Here is a 15,640-nt window from a genome sequence, read left to right as displayed (position 1 = left end):
CTCCAAGTTAGAGCTGAGAGAGATTCCTGCCTGCAACCTTGAAGAAGCCGCTGCCAGTCTGTGAAGACAATACTGAGCTAGATAGACCTAGCTAGATAGACAGACCTAGATAGGTCTGACTCAATATATGGCAGTTTCCTATGTTCCTATGAACCACCACTGCCCTACTGGATTCTTTTTTACAAGCAAGGCACTCAAACTGGGCCAACAGCATGCACCAAACCAGTGGCTGGTTCTAACAAATCGCTTCGTGGACTGGCAGTTTGGTTCAAATTCAAACCAAATAGCCATGGACCATTCCGTGCACACTCTTAGTCTACTGCAAGGCTGCTCTTCTGGTGTTGCCGCAGCTGGGATGTGTCGACACAGCAGGAAGAGAAACGCCTTGTGTCCCAAGTGGCTCCTCACAGTTGCTGGTTACATCAGGACAAATGGAGTGCTGTGTCCAGCTTCCAGAATAAAACACATCCAGGGCAGGACCAGGAGGTGGAGGCTTATGGATCCGGGTCGGGGGCAGAGTGCACTGAATCACATGTCATGCTGCTGAACTGGGGGTGGTTCGACTCCACCCCAGACCTTCAAACAGAATTAGTTCGATGTCGAACCTGTTCAACGTTGAACTGGTTTGCACATCCCTAGTTTCCAAACACTCTTCGAAGGTAGCCCAAAGACAGGGCATTGTGGCAATATATCTCTGTGGACAACATATTGCTATAGAGTGAATTAGAGCATCTGCAACAATAAACTTGTTTGGTATTGAAAATGTCCCAGGCACTCCTGTGTGTGTGTGTGGACAGCTGATAAAATGTGGTGCTGCTCTGAAAAGAACAGTGGATGATGTGAGAAAGCCACGAATCACTGATGCAGTGAGAGAGAGAGAGCAGGCTAATAGCACTTCCCAACTTACTGCATTGGTGCACAGGGGAGGGCAAACTTTTGATGACCCCTTCCCTTCCCCAGGTAGCCCTCGGGGACATATTTCTGGGTGGTGCTCAGGGGGAAAGGGGAAACGATTGCCCCCTCCCCAGTGCAGTCAGTTGGAAAATACTGTTAGCCTCTTGCTGCTTCCTTACTCTCTTATGTAAAGCAGTGATCTGTTGCAGTAGCGGGGAATGGGGAGAAAGGGCTATATGCTGACAGTCGCACAGTTGGAAAGAGAAAATAGACAAGGTTCCCTACATGGTACAGAACTAACCTATGGAACTCCCTGTCACCCAGTGTAGCCATGGCCAAGAGTAGAGGTGATCTTTCCTGCCCAAGAGTCGGTCCACGTCTATTGGCCTCTTAGAAGCAGGAGCGTTGCTGAGCACTGAAAGATTCATAGGAACATAGGAAACTGCCATATACTGAGTCAGACCATTAGTCTATCTAGCTCAGTATTGTCTTCACAGACTGGCAGTAGCTTCTCCAAGGTTGCAGGCAGGAATCTCTCAGCCTTCTCGTAATCAGGTTAGTAAACTTTTATGTCATTTATGCAATGCTCCTGCATAGGAATAGGGAGGGAAGACGCGACCAAGAGGTTCACGCAGATGAGACAGTAAATCTCTTCTGGAAAAGTTTGTATGGTTATGTGCAAAAAGACAAGAGTATCTCTTCTAAACAGCAATGGGACAAATTGTGGAAATGGATGTCAGACGTAACCCCCCCACCCCCCGATTACCTGATGTGCCTTGTAATCCCCCACCCCCTAGTTACAGTACTACCTGCATATACTTCATAACTTGTGTGTTTCCAAATTCTTGTGTGTAAATCTTTGTAGATATATCATGTACAAACAACCACTTTGTATATAATTGTGCTTTGGCAATGTACTGTATGGTTTGGTAGTTTGTTGGTTCAATAAAAAAATCTTGTCCTATTAAAAAATCTTTTCCTATCTTGGAGAAGCCAGGGAGGGAACTTGAAACCTTCTGATCTTCCCAGAGCGGCTTCATCGCCTGAGGGGAATCTCTTGCAGTGCTCACACATCAAGTCTCCCATTCATATTCAGCCAGGGCAGACCCTGCTTAGCTATGGGGACAAGTCATGCTTGCTGCCACAAGACCAGCTCTCCCCTCCTAAAATAAAAGAAAATTTTGCTTCAGCTTCCACACGACCTGTATTTATCAGTGCCAGCCCACACCAAAAAATTCTCTTCTCTCCCCAACCCGTTTTCCATGCTTCAAAGCTGCACATTTTATAACCTGCAACCCCAACCACCCCGCCCCCGCTCCAGCTCCACATTTCGAGGCGGGCTACAGGCCTGGGAAACTCAGCTCTGCCTGTGCTGCCGCTGGGGAGAGAAACGGTGCCGCGGAAAAGCCATCCCCAAGTGGGTCGCAAAGGCGGCATGCGTGCGGCGAAGTCCTTGTCTGGAGCTCTCCCCGTGGCCAGGGTGGAGGGACGAGGCAAGCAGAGGGTTAAGGCGAGGGAGTGGGGTTTCCTAGAGAGGCTGGCGAGAGGCCTTCCGCGAGGATGGCCCCCTCCCTCCGAAGGCAGCCTTGGCTTTAGAGAGCTGCTGGATGGTGAGTGTGTGGCAACCAGAAGGGAAGGCGCGGGGTTCAAGGGGCGGTGTGTGTTGAAAGTCTGCGCGGGGAGCTCTGGGGGAGGGGATGTCCTCTCCCTGCTACTGCTGATACTGCTGCTGCCCTGAGATCCCCACTGGGGATCTGCTGCTGCAGCTGCTGTTTCTTGCCTTCAGCTTCTGAGCCCTAAACAAGGCAAATGCAGGCTTTTTGCAAGATCCTGGTCCCAGAGGCAAAAACGGGGGGGCAAGGACCAGAGGGGCGCGGGTGGTGGAGGGGCTCTGCTTCCGTCCTGGGCAGAGCGGTCCACCCTTGAAAGGCTGCCTTTGCAACAGTGAGGGATTGTGCATTGGGACAGCCTCTTCCTACACAGGCACAGCCCAAAGCGGGGGGTGGGGGCAGGTGGCCTTGGATTTCTCCTCCTGTCTGAAATCTGGGGGGAGCAAAGGGCATGGGGGGTGCCTGTCTGGCGGGAGGGAGGGAGGGAGGGCGTTCTTCAAGGAATGGGGTGGAGAAGATGATGTCCGGGCAGTGAGTGGGGAGAACGGGCAGGAAGGCAGCGAAGCCAGACAACTCCATATAGAGTAACCAAAGGAGGAACAGCGTGAAAGACGAAAGCTATTGAAAATAAAATTTGTACAAAATGAATATTTCCTACTTATAAGGCTATTACACAAAATCAAAACTCAACCAGTTGCCTTCTCGACTCCTAAATCTGAGGGGAGTTAAACAATTCAGGAGCTCTGAAAAATATTGTCATTAAATTTACAGCTGATATACAGGTGATACCAGTACCTGCGTGCACCCAACACTTATTTGTGCACCGATACTGCTCAGTCAGGGTCAAAGCTTAACTCCATGATGAAGGGGAGTCTGTATTGTAACAGATTGGAGTGAGTAGGCTGGTGAACTGGGAATAAAAAGCAAGAGATTCTGCATCCATAATCACCCATTTCCCCCCCTTTTAAAATACTTTTCAGCTGCAAGAATCAAATACTGCAGAGAGAGTAACCTGTTCACTTGGCATGATTTAACAACTCTGTCTAGGTACTTCTTGCTTGAAGAGGGCAAATTATCGCAGAGCCAGATCTTTTTCATATTCCGGAAAGCTTTCCTGGAGTACAGAGCAAAGATGGAAGAGGAACACTCAGCTCACCCTCAAGCAGGAAAAAGGCCCCTTGCCACCCAGGAGAGGAGCAGTGATGAATTGTGGGAAAGAACCGTGCAGAAGATGCTGGATGAGGACACCACCAGCTCAGCTGCAAAGCGCCAGAGACTCAGACAGTTCTGCTACCAGGAGGCCGAGGGGCCCCGAGAGATTTGCAGCCGAATTCACAGACTTTGCTGTCAGTGGCTGAAGCCAGAAAAGCACACAAAGATGCAGATCCTGGACCTGGTGATCCTGGAGCAGTTCCTGACCGTTCTGCCCCCAGAGATGGAGAGTTGGGTCAGAGAATGCGGAGTGGAGACCAGTTCCCAGGCAGTGGCCCTGGCAGAAGGTTTCCTCCTGAGCCAGGCTGAGGCGAAGAAGCAGGAAGAGCAACAGGTGAGTGTGTCTCATTCATCATGGTAGCCCCTTCGGAGCTGAAAAATGAACAAGCCTATCCTGGCCATCAGAATTGGAAGCCCAATTGGAAGGGGGACATTTCAGGAAGGTCTTTCCCGAGCTGTTTTCTTTTGACTGCACCATTTCTTGATGATGATTTTGAAATATTGATGTCCTACCTTTTGATTATCCAGAAAGTAGCTAACAAATTGTATTAAAAGAACTATAAGATTAGTAGAAATGGGGTGGGTGGGGACAAGCAATAAACAGAGTCCATAGTTACTTAAAACAGTGTCCATATCCACAAAATCTACTTCTCTCTTCAGACAGAAGATAGCCCATAAAGGATTTAACAAAATTAAGGCAATGTCATCCACACATAAAGTCATCTTATGTTCAATATTGTTAACAGTTAAGCCCTTGATCTGTTGATTACGTCTAATGGTTTGGGCCAAAGTTTCTATAGAAAGTACAAATAACAGTGAAAGTTATTCAGTGAACGAGCCAGCGTGGTGTAGTGGTTAGAGTGCTGGACTAGGACCTGGGAGACCCGAGTTCAAATCCGCATTCAGCCATGATACTTGCTGGGTGACACTTCTCTCTCAGCCTAACCTACTTCACAGGGTTGTTGTGAGGAGAAACCTAAGTATGTAGTACACCGCTCTGGGCTCCTTGGAGGAAGAGCAGGATATAAAATGTAAAATAATAATAATAATAAAATAATAAAGTGAACATACCTGATTTGTGCCTTCGTAATTCTAAATAGCTTAGAGTCCCAAGAATGTATTCGAATAACAGCATAGGTCTCACTGTAGAGTTGCTTAATGATATTGATAAATCCTGTTCTACTAGCTTTATCAAGTAAGGCCATTGCAACCAATCAAAGGCCTTAAACACATCTAAAGTAAGTATAGGCAAAGGAGTGTTACTTATTTTGCTATAATTTACACAATTCAGTATACAATGAATTGGATCATCAATCTGCCTTCCCTTTCCAAAGCCTGTCTGTTCCTGGACCTAGTGATCCTGGAGCAGTTCCTGGCTGTCCTGCCCCCGGAGATGGAGAGCTGGGTGAGGGAATGCAGAGCGGAGACCAGTTCGCAGGCGGTGGCCCTGGCAGAAGGTTTCCTCCTGAGCCAGGCAGAGGAGAAGACGTGGGACGAGCAGCAGCAGTTACAACTGTATTTTACCTTGCCATTCCATTTTGGTCTTGTGGTAACAAGCATGAATTGTCCCTTTTGCTAAGCAGCTTCCACCGTAGCTTGTATTTGAATGGAAATTTACAAGACTATTCCCATGATCCGCCAAAATCGGGCTAGGCGAGCTTAGCCCGATTTCGGCTGAACGTGGGAGCCACCCAGCCTCCCAGCGGTTAACCCATCAAACAACCCCTCCCCTTAAACCGGGTTTTTAAAATCATGAGTAGCCATGGCGCAGCTCTGTGCCGCAGCTCCTCATGAGTAGCCCCCGGGGGGAGGCACTCACACAGCGCATACTGGAGCTTCCGGGAGCGTGGCCCCTGATCCTCCCAGCCCCCGCCGGCTCCATCACGGCCGCCCAGAGCAGACTGGCTGGTCGTCTGCAAGGAGAGTGCTCTCCTCGCAGACCCCATAGAGGCTCTCCTCGCAGACCCCATAGAGGCTCTTCTCCGTGATTGTGAGAAGAGCCTCTACATGTGAGATGGGTCAACTCTCAAAAGAGCATTAAAAATGCTTTACATAGCTAGCAAAATTTATTAAAACAGGTATAACATTAGTAGAAATAAGCAGACATGAAAGGAGACAAAAATACAGCAGCTACAAAATCTATTATTCTCAACCAGAAATGTAACCTTTGCTCATCCTTGTGCCTGAAAGCCAAGAGGGACGGAGCTGAGGGGGACCTCCCTGCTGTAGCAGAAATTCCCCGGGTTCTGTGACAGAGACTGACACCAATAGTGAGAGAAAGCAGATTTATTGCCGACAATTGGTCCCAGCGGAATAAATTCCAAAGGCTGAGACCCAGATTACACTGTGGCTTCGCCTTTTATACACATAACAATTTACGTATTGTGAATACAATTCTCATTAGTAAGCATCGTCATCTTAACAATTCTACCAATCAAACAATTTCCCATACTAAGCTATAACTAAGCATTTCTCCCCCTCCTTTTCTCTGCATCTTGCTAAACTATTTTCACTCCCTAAAGTTGTGGCCTTGAGAGAGTGCTGGCCAGCAGGCTGTTATCTACAGATAGCAAAAGGGGCCCCTGTCTTACATACCAACAGGAATTTATTGTGCTGTTAGCAAGCTGTAATTAGAGCAGCTTGATTTTATGCAGACCCCTTTAACCATTTCTTGACCATAAAACTGAGTCTGCCTCACTGCGGTTGTTCCACCACCTTGGGGCCACTGCTAAGAAGGACCTGTCCCGGGGTTCCTTAAGCGGTGAACTTGGAACAGCTTCCCCAAGGAAAAAACTGTGCGTATGGCTATGTTGATAAGGGCAAAAGCAGTTCTGGGTGTAAATTTGTCTTAATTTCCCCTCCCCAATCCCTTTCTGGGCTTCATGCTGTTCTTTTACGGCCAGAGGGTGTCAAAAGTGGATCCTGATTTCTCTGCGGAGGAGAAGGCTGCCTCAGATTCCAGCAAGAGACCCCTGTTCAAGTGGCTTGTGGAAGAGAGAGGAGGAGGAGGTGCCACTTCGCTAGGTAAGAAGTAATGGGATAAATCTGCGGAAAGGGTTGTTTCTAAGGAGACCGCCTGCTGATTTCATGGCCCAACCTTCTTCCCTAGAAGAAGGCTTCCAAGGCCAGAACAGCCGAGGAGGATTAAGGGGGTATATTTGAACTTGGTCTCTTTCACTGTACCTGAAATCTGGGGCTGCTTTGACAGTCTGCTGGGTAAGGGGTCCCGTGGTGAACTTATCAGCCTGCAGCTGAAAGGTTTGTTTCCAAGGAGGCTTCCTATGGATCTCTTCCTCTCCCTTCTTCCCTGGACAATACAAGAGCAGCAGCTTCCTTGGAGAGAGGAATGCGGAAGAATTAAGGGAACATATTTTAACTTGGTTTCTTTCTCTTGTGTGTACCTGAAATCTGTGGGCTGGTCTTGCATTCTAGATGAGACTTTGTTTGTGGGGGAAATATTTCGGCAGCAGCAGGAGATGTCTTTATCTCCATGGGCTTTTAATACTGTCCGTTTTTAGTTCTTGTACTGTGGCTGTCTGAATCTGTATTTATTATTCTGCCTTTTTTTTCCAGTTTTTTTTTTTAATTGATTAAAATGTAGTGGCTGTTTGACTGAAAGGCAGGGTAGAGAAATAGAAAGAATAGAACAAGCCAACACGAGAAAGGCCTCAGGCATCATTTTGGTCCCCTTCACAGGCGGTGGAATCCCACTGACTCTCAATTCTGGGCCTTCTTCTCTTCGTGGTGGAGCAGAAACAGTCTCAGTGCAGCTGGACAAGGTAAGGGAGGGATCATGCAGAAGGGAAATGGGGCACAATATATCCTTGGGCCTGAAAGAATCTGCATTTTCCCCTTGCCTCACCTTTCCTGTGTTGTACTGCTGCCTCCTCATCTCTGAGGAGAAAAAGTTTCCTCCTTCTTCCAGGATCCAGTGATCTTTGAGGAGGTAGCTGTGAATTTCTCAGAGGAGGAGTGGGCTCTGTTGGATCCAGACGAAAGGGCTCTGCACAGAGAAGTCATGGAGGAAACCTATGGACACCTGGCCTCTCTGGGTAAGGCTCCTCCCTCCCTTTGCTGCTGTTGCTGACCTGATGGGCTGTGATCAAGAACATTGTTGGCTCTTCCGTGTCTCTTGCATGCAGAAATCTACGATTACCACTTTTCAGTGCTCTTCTTGCCCCTTTAGAGTAGTTATGAACAGCAATACAATATACACTCTTAAGCCTTCTTCGAACGTTATGAGCATATAACCAGCAGACCAGTGGGCAAAAGTGGGGAGGAAGTCCCGCCACCCCACTTTCAATCACCCCCTTGCGACGATGATCACGGTTATGGCACTGTTTGTCTGAAGGGGGCACATGCTGTAAGCATGATCACAGCAAATCTGTGAGCTGCAACCTTGTTGGTTCCGGAGTGCAGCTCACAGATTTGTCCCGATGGTGCTTATGGGGCCACCCCCTTCAGACACACATCACCGTAACTCTGATCATCGGCACAGGGGGGTGATTGACAGTGGGACAGCAGGGCTTCCTCCCGCTTTTGCTTGCTGTAACTGTGTGCAGCCAGGGTGCTCATAATGCTGGAAGAGGGCTTTAGATTTCCAAAATTATCAACATAACACATAGCGCAATCTTGGAATTCAGGGAAAAAAATAGTATTCATAGGCGTATTCTATTGAGACTTTCAGTAATCAACAAATGGCTTCCATCACACAAATCCATGAACTCTGTCCACCTGGTTAATTCTGCTATTTGTCTCAGTTTACCAATCCATTCTTTTATAGGAGGAGAACGTGCAGTTCTCCAGTTAGTAGCAATGATCATTTTGGCAGCTATTAACAAATTTGATATTAAAGATTAGTATTGTACCGCTAATGGGTTAGTATATTTTGCCAACACTGTTATAAGCTCAAGAGCCATAACAGGGTTTACCAGATGTTGCTGAGTACAACTCCCACCATCCCCAACTGTAGTCACGTTTGGCTGGAGATTATGAGTACCAGTTGCAGAGGAGTAACAGCAGGAGAGAGGGCACGCCTTCAACTCCTGCCTGTGGCTTCCAGGGGCATCTGGTGGGCCACTGTGCGAAACAGGATGCTGGACTAGATGGGCCTTGGGCCTGATCCAGCAGGGCTGTTCTTTTGTTCTTATGTTCTTATTATGGGCATTGTAGTCAACAATATCTGGGAATCCCTGTTAAAAGGAGCACTAGTCAAAAGCCACATTTTAAAAATAGATAACAAAGAATCTCAGTGTTGTCGTTTTCTCCTCCTGGAGATTACACCATACTTTCCTTCAAGCGGTATTATCTTCTTGTAATAGGAATAGCTGCCACCTCTGGAGACCTTCGGCTATTCCCATAAAATCCTCTTGGACTGAAGGGTTTCTGCTCTTTATTACATTCCTTGGCTCAGCCTGGCTTGATTAGATTTGGGAACAGAGATTACTGAATCCGTCATTGCTTTGGGTCACCCAGGTTCAACATATAACTATGCTGTTTCTAGGATGCATTTCAAAAATTCAGGGCTTGACTTCCTCTCTTGTTCCTTGCACTGACTCACTTGTTCCAGAGCCCAAATTAGTTGTGCCAGCCTAGCCGTGAATTTGGGCGTGGATTTCCTTTCCATCTTGTCGCACTTGATATGTGAGAGGTCTCTCAGGAGGAACAGGCTGGGAATGTCTGATGGATATTTCATTCATTCATTATATTTATATACCGCCCTGTGTAGACTCTCAGGATGGTTTACAGTTTAACCAAACATCAATTAAAACCAAATAAAATCCAATCTTTATTGTTACGGTCATTCGACCAGCAAACACAAAGTACAAAAGCTTTACATAAAAGCAAGCTTTACATAAAAGCGAACTTAGTCAACTAAAGTAATAAACTGTTAAAACATAAAACAGAACCATAACACCCAAGTTCATCCATTACATAAAACAGAGGGCTTCATGCATTATAATAATCTAAAGTTTAATTCAATCCAACCCCATATCTCGCTTCTCGCTCCTGATCCTAGTCTTATTAGCCAGAAAACAATACTTCGCCACATTATAAGATACTACATCCCAATGGTCTGTCAAAAGTAATTCCACATAGAACTGCTCAGAACAACTTGGGTATGCTGTTAAAAAAAGGACTTATATATCTCTCCTGCAAAGTTCAATAAAACTGACAATTCAAGATAACATGGGCCGTTGACTCCACTTCCCCAGAGCCACAAGGGCAGACACGCTCCTTATAGGGGATCTTACAGTATCTCCCCTCCCGGACAGCCGTTTCTAAGGCATTACACCGGGCCAGCGTCAGAGCCCTCCAGAAACTAGGTACTAATATTTTTTTAAGGTATCTTGCTGGGCCAGACAGTGATATTTGATTACCTAAATAAGTGTCAACACCTATCTGGCTTCTGTCCATCTGTTTCTCCATATCCATAATGTGTTGGCACAAACATGATCTCGCTCTCCCATAGCCCAAGACAACCAAAGCATTGCTGGAAAAGCCAAAGTAGTTCAACCCCTTCTCCACATAGTATTTCCACCTAGACCTATATATATCATTCTGGGGCTGGGAAAGCTTTTGTAATACCAGGTTTCCTGGAATTTACCAGCAGAAGAAGCTGCCATTGGTCCAACTACTACTACCACCATTTATTTCCTGCTTTTCAATAAAATTGTTCTAAAAGTGGTTCTTTCCACCGACCTCTTTATTTGCGCAAAAAATAAAATATCATTCAGCAGATTTTACAGGTTAAAGCAAAAGCAGTCGCAGTGTAAATGCAACGTCTTCGGTTGTTAATACTGACTAACTGTCTCAGCGGTTCTTAAATGCCTTCCCTTGAGATAAGCAATAGGCCAGGGAGAAAAGAGAGAGGGAAACATCACAGCTGCAAAGAAGGAATCTCACGGGAAGGGATTTAAGAACCCCTGAGACAGTTGGTCTGCATTAGCAATTGAAGATGGTTATTTTACACTGAAACTGCTTTTGCTTTAACCTGTAACATCTGATTATTGACACTTTATTTGGGGGGCAAATAAAGAGGTCGGTGGAAAGAACTGTTTGGAAGTTAATATACTCACAGTATCAACAACTTGTCAACTTGTTCTAAAACCGGTTTTCACGGGGGGAGGGGAGGGTTGCTCCGTTTTGTCTTCTCTGACCAGAATGATCCTCCAGGATGTGAAGCAGAGGCCTTCTCTGGCTTTGTTATTTGAGATTCTCCCTCTGGAGGTCACCCTGAGCCTTTATTTATATACCGCCTGATACGTGTATCCCTAGGTGGTGTACATAATTTCTCCCTCAATGATAGACTTTGTTTGTTCTTGTAGGAGACGGACGAGAGAATGAGAAAGATTGTGAACCCCAGAGACAGAAAACAGAAGCAAACTATCTGTGGGTGAAGAAATCTGCTGCCGCCGAATGCTCTGACATCCATGAAATTCCTGTCCAAAGAAAGGATTGCAAAAGAAGCACACTTAATAAATGTCCTAAATGGGCAACAACATTAAACAGTAGCACATATCAAATGATGCATATAGGTGAGAGGAAATACAAATGCACTGAGTGCGGGAAGAGCTTCAATCGTAGATCACACCTCGATTCCCATGAAAGAATCCACACTGGGGAGAAACCATATCAGTGCTCTGTTTGTGGGAAGAGCTTCTACGAGAGCTCAGCTCTTACTCGCCATCAAAGAATCCACACAGGGGAGAAACCATATCAGTGCTCTGACTGTGGGAAGAGCTTCTGCCAGAGCTCACAGCTTATTCGGCATCAAAGAATCCACACAGGAGTGAAACCATATCATTGCTCAGAGTGTGGGAAGCGCTTCAGTCGTCGTGAAGAGCAAATTCACCATGAAAGAATCCACACAGGGGAGAAACCATTACAGTGCTCAGAATGTGGAAAGAGTTTCCGTCAAAGACAAGCCTTTGCTGCCCATCAAAGAATCCACACAGGAGTGAAATCATATCATTGCTCGGTGTGTGGGAAGCGCTTCAGTCGGCATGAAGAGCAAATTCACCATGAAAGAATCCACACAGGGGAGAAACCATTACAATGCTCAGAATGTGGAAAGGGCTTCAGTCGCAGATCATACCTAGCTTCCCATGAAAGAATCCACACAGGGGAGAAACCATATCAGTGCTCTGTCTGTGGGAAGAGCTTCTACATTAATTCAAATCTTACTCGCCATCAAAGAATCCACACAGGGGAGAAACCATATCAGTGCTCTGTGGGAAGACCTTCTGCGAGAGCTCACATCTTACTTGCCATCAAAGAATCCACTCAGGAGTGATCAGTGCTCAGAATGTGGAAAGAGCTTCCATAAAAGACAAGCCTTTGCTGCCCATCAAACAATCCACACAAGGGAGAAACCATATCCATCCTCTGTCTGTGGGAAGAGCTTCAGCCAGAGCAAAGGACTTACTGTCCATTCAAGAATGCACACAGGGGAGAACATAAGAACAACCCTGCTGGACTAGGCCCAAGGCCCATCCAATCCAGCATGTTGTTTCACACAGTGGCTGACCAGATGCTTCTGAAAAGCCAACAGATAAGAGGTGAGGGCATGCCGTCTCTCTTGCTATTGCTCCCCTCCAACTGGTATTCAGAAGCATCTTTCCTCTGAGGTTGGAGGTGGCCTATAGCCACCAGACTAGTAGACCTGTCCTCCATGAATTTGTCTAAGCCCCTTTTTAAAGCCATCCAAGCTGGTGGCCATCACCACATCCCATGGCAGAGAATTCCATAGACTGATTACACCATGTGAGAGAACGTACCACCTTTTCTTGGTCCTAAATTTACCATTCTAAATCCCCCCTGGTTCTAGTGTTCTGAGAGAGGGAGAAGAATGTCTCTCTGTCCACTTCCTCTACTCCATGCATACACCTCTGTCATATCTCCCCGTAGTCCCCTTTTTTCCAAACCAAAAAGCCCCAGATGCTGTAGCCTTGCCTCATAAGGAAGGTGCTGAATCAACACTCTCAACAGGATGTCCACCATGAACTCAAGAGCTCTCTCATGGCTAGTCACTGACAGTTCAGCCTCCATCAGTGTATATGTGAAGTTGGGGTTTTTTTGCCCCAGTATGTATCACTTTACACTTGCTTACACTGAACCGCATTTTCCCATTTTTTTGCCCACTCACCCAGTTTTGAGAGATCCTTTTGGAGCTCCTTGCAATCTGTTTTGGATTTCATTACCCTAAATAGTTTAGTGTCATCTACAGATTTGGCCGCTTCACTACTTATCCCAACTTCTAGATCATTTATGAACAAGTTGAAGAGTACAGATCTTTGGGGGACCCCACTTCTAACTTCCCTCCATTGAGAAAACTGTCAATTTATTCCTTCCTTCTGTTTCCTGTCCCTTAACCAATTACCAATCCACACATGAACCTGTCCCTTTATCCCATAACTGCTAAGTTTACTCAAGAGCCTTTGGTGGGGAACCTTGTCAAAATATTTTTGGAAGTCCAAGTATACTATGTCAACTGGACCACCTTTATCCACATGCCTGTTGACACTCTCAAAGAACTCCGGAAGTTAGTAAAACTTTCCCTTGTGGAAGCCATGCTGGTTCTCTTTCAGCAAGGCCTTTTCTTCTATACATTTAATAATTTTGTTCTTAGTATGCTTTCCATCAGTTTACCTGGCACAGAAGTTAAGCTAACCGGCCTTTAATTTCCCAGATCCTTCCTGAATCCCTTTTTGAAAACTGGAGTTACATTAGCTACATTAGCTACATTCCAGTCCTCTGGTATAGAGCCTGCTTGTAGGGACAAGGTACATATTTTTGCGAGGAGATAAACAATTTCACATTTGAGTTCCTTCAGAACTCTTGGGTGGATGCCATCTGGCCCTGGTGATTTTTTTTTTAGTTTTTCAAGACAGTTTAGAACATCTTCCCATGTCACCTCACTATTGTCCCAGTTCTTCAGCCTCCAAGCCTGAGAAGCTCAGTTCCTGATCGGGTGTATGGTCAGTATCCTCCTCCATGAACACATACAAAGAACAGTCAGCTTCTCAGCAATCTCCATGTTCTCCTTAATAATCCCCTTCATGCCCGCATCATCTAATTATCCAACCACCTCCCTTGCAGGTTTTCTGCTTCTGATATATTTCAAGAAGTTTTTCTTATTTTCCCCTTGACACTTCTAGCTACATGCTCCTCAAACCCTTTACGCGTCCCTTATTGTCTCCTTGCATTTCCTTTGCAGTTTATGTTCCTTTCTGTTCTCTTCATTTGGGCAGCACATCCATTTTTCTGAAGGAAGTTTTCTTCCCTTTTATAGCTTCCCTGACTCTACTTGTTAGCCATGCTGCCATCCTCCTGAACTTGGCGGTACCTTTCCTCCTCCTAGGTATTTATTCCAACTGAGCTTCTATTATTGTTGTTTTGAATAAGTTCCTTGCTTTCTGGAGTGATTTGACCCTCCTGACCTTCCCTTTCAGCTTCCATTTTACCAATCCTCTCATTTTTGAGGTGGTTCCTCTTCCGAACTCCAACACATCAGTGTTGGACTTGCTTAGAAGTGCTTCACTCACATATAAGCTGAATTCGATCACAGTATGGTCACTATTCCCCAATGGTTCTACAACTGACATCCTGCACTGGGACACCAGTCAGGATTAAATCCAGGGTTGCCTTCTCTCTGGTTGGTTTTATGACCCTACTGTTCAAAGGCACAGTCATTTAGCATGTCTACAAATTTGGCCTCTCTGCCAATTGTTGGAGAAATCTCCTGCTTAGGGTTGTTTATAGGCAGAGGCCACACCATTCCATCAGCTTTATTGATCATGGTACCGGGCATCAGTCATGAGGTGAAATAGCCCCGATTAATGGTGGATACAGAATATATACCAAAGCCTTATCATTATATGCAAATAAGAGGGTCCAAAAGATGCACCAATACACAGTCCATCTTCAGACCAGCATTGGCCAATCACGGTTGCCTAATAGGATACATTTGTTTAGAGCTAATGCACATATCTAACCTTGTACCACAATAATGTCATTGTTTCATATCTGCACCTGCAGCATCTTTTCAAATACCCAGACAGACAGTGAGTCAAACTTTGGTTCAGTTCTCCATCTTTGAGATCTCTCTCAACTAAGGCCTTTTTCCTTCAACACAATACCTAAACAGCTTAGTCCCAGGGTATTTAAGAGAATGCTGTCTTTGCCATGATTGCCACCTCCCATTAAGATAACCCAGAGAGGTTTGTCTACAGTTGCCACCAGCCCGTCTGGTGGCTACTCTGTGACAGGCCTTCTCTGCTGCTGCCCCGAGGCTTTGGAATGTGCTCCTGTTGAAATAAGAGCCTCCCCATCTCTGACAACTTTTAAAAGATTAGTCAATAAGACACATCTGTTCATTCAGGCTTTTAATTAGATTTACAGTTTTAATAGTTAACACTTTTGACATGTCTTAAATTTTAAATTGTTTTAATTTTGTTCTATTTTTATTGTAAACCACCCAGAAAAATGAGTTTGGGGCAGTATAGAAATGTATTAAATAAATAACACCTAAACATGATTTTGCCCAGTTTGTTTGAGGGCAATTGAAGTCACCCATTATTACAGCTCTGTCTCTCTTTGATACCTCTCGGATCTGCTTCTCCAACTCCAGGTCACTCTCAATGTTTTGGTCCGGAGGGTGATAGCACATCCCTATAACACATTTCCTTTCAGTCCTCGTATTGTCACCCATCTGTGGAGGACTCTGGTCCTCCTAGGTTTTCTAGCTTGTTGGATTCTATCCCTTCTTTAATATACAGTGCTACACCACCCCCAGTCAACTTAAGTGGCGCTGTGGGGAAATGCTTGACTAACAAGCAGAAGGTTGCTGGTTCAAATACCCGCTGGTACTATATTGGGCAGCTGCGATATAGGAAGATGCTGAAAGGCATCATCTCATGCGG

The 15,640-nt window shown here is 45.7% G+C and overlaps 1 pseudogene; it reads left to right on the top strand.

Moving 5' to 3' along the window:
- Positions 1-3,021: 3,021 nt before the first annotated feature.
- Positions 3,022-15,640, top strand: part of LOC128343843 (zinc finger protein 197-like) — a 46,667-nt pseudogene continuing 34,048 nt past the window's right edge.

This window comes from Hemicordylus capensis, chromosome 2 (genome assembly GCF_027244095.1).
Source record: "Hemicordylus capensis ecotype Gifberg chromosome 2, rHemCap1.1.pri, whole genome shotgun sequence".
NCBI lineage: Eukaryota > Metazoa > Chordata > Lepidosauria > Squamata > Cordylidae > Hemicordylus > Hemicordylus capensis.
Note: the sequence above shows the minus strand (reverse complement) of the source record. Positions and strands in the feature narration are given on the sequence as shown.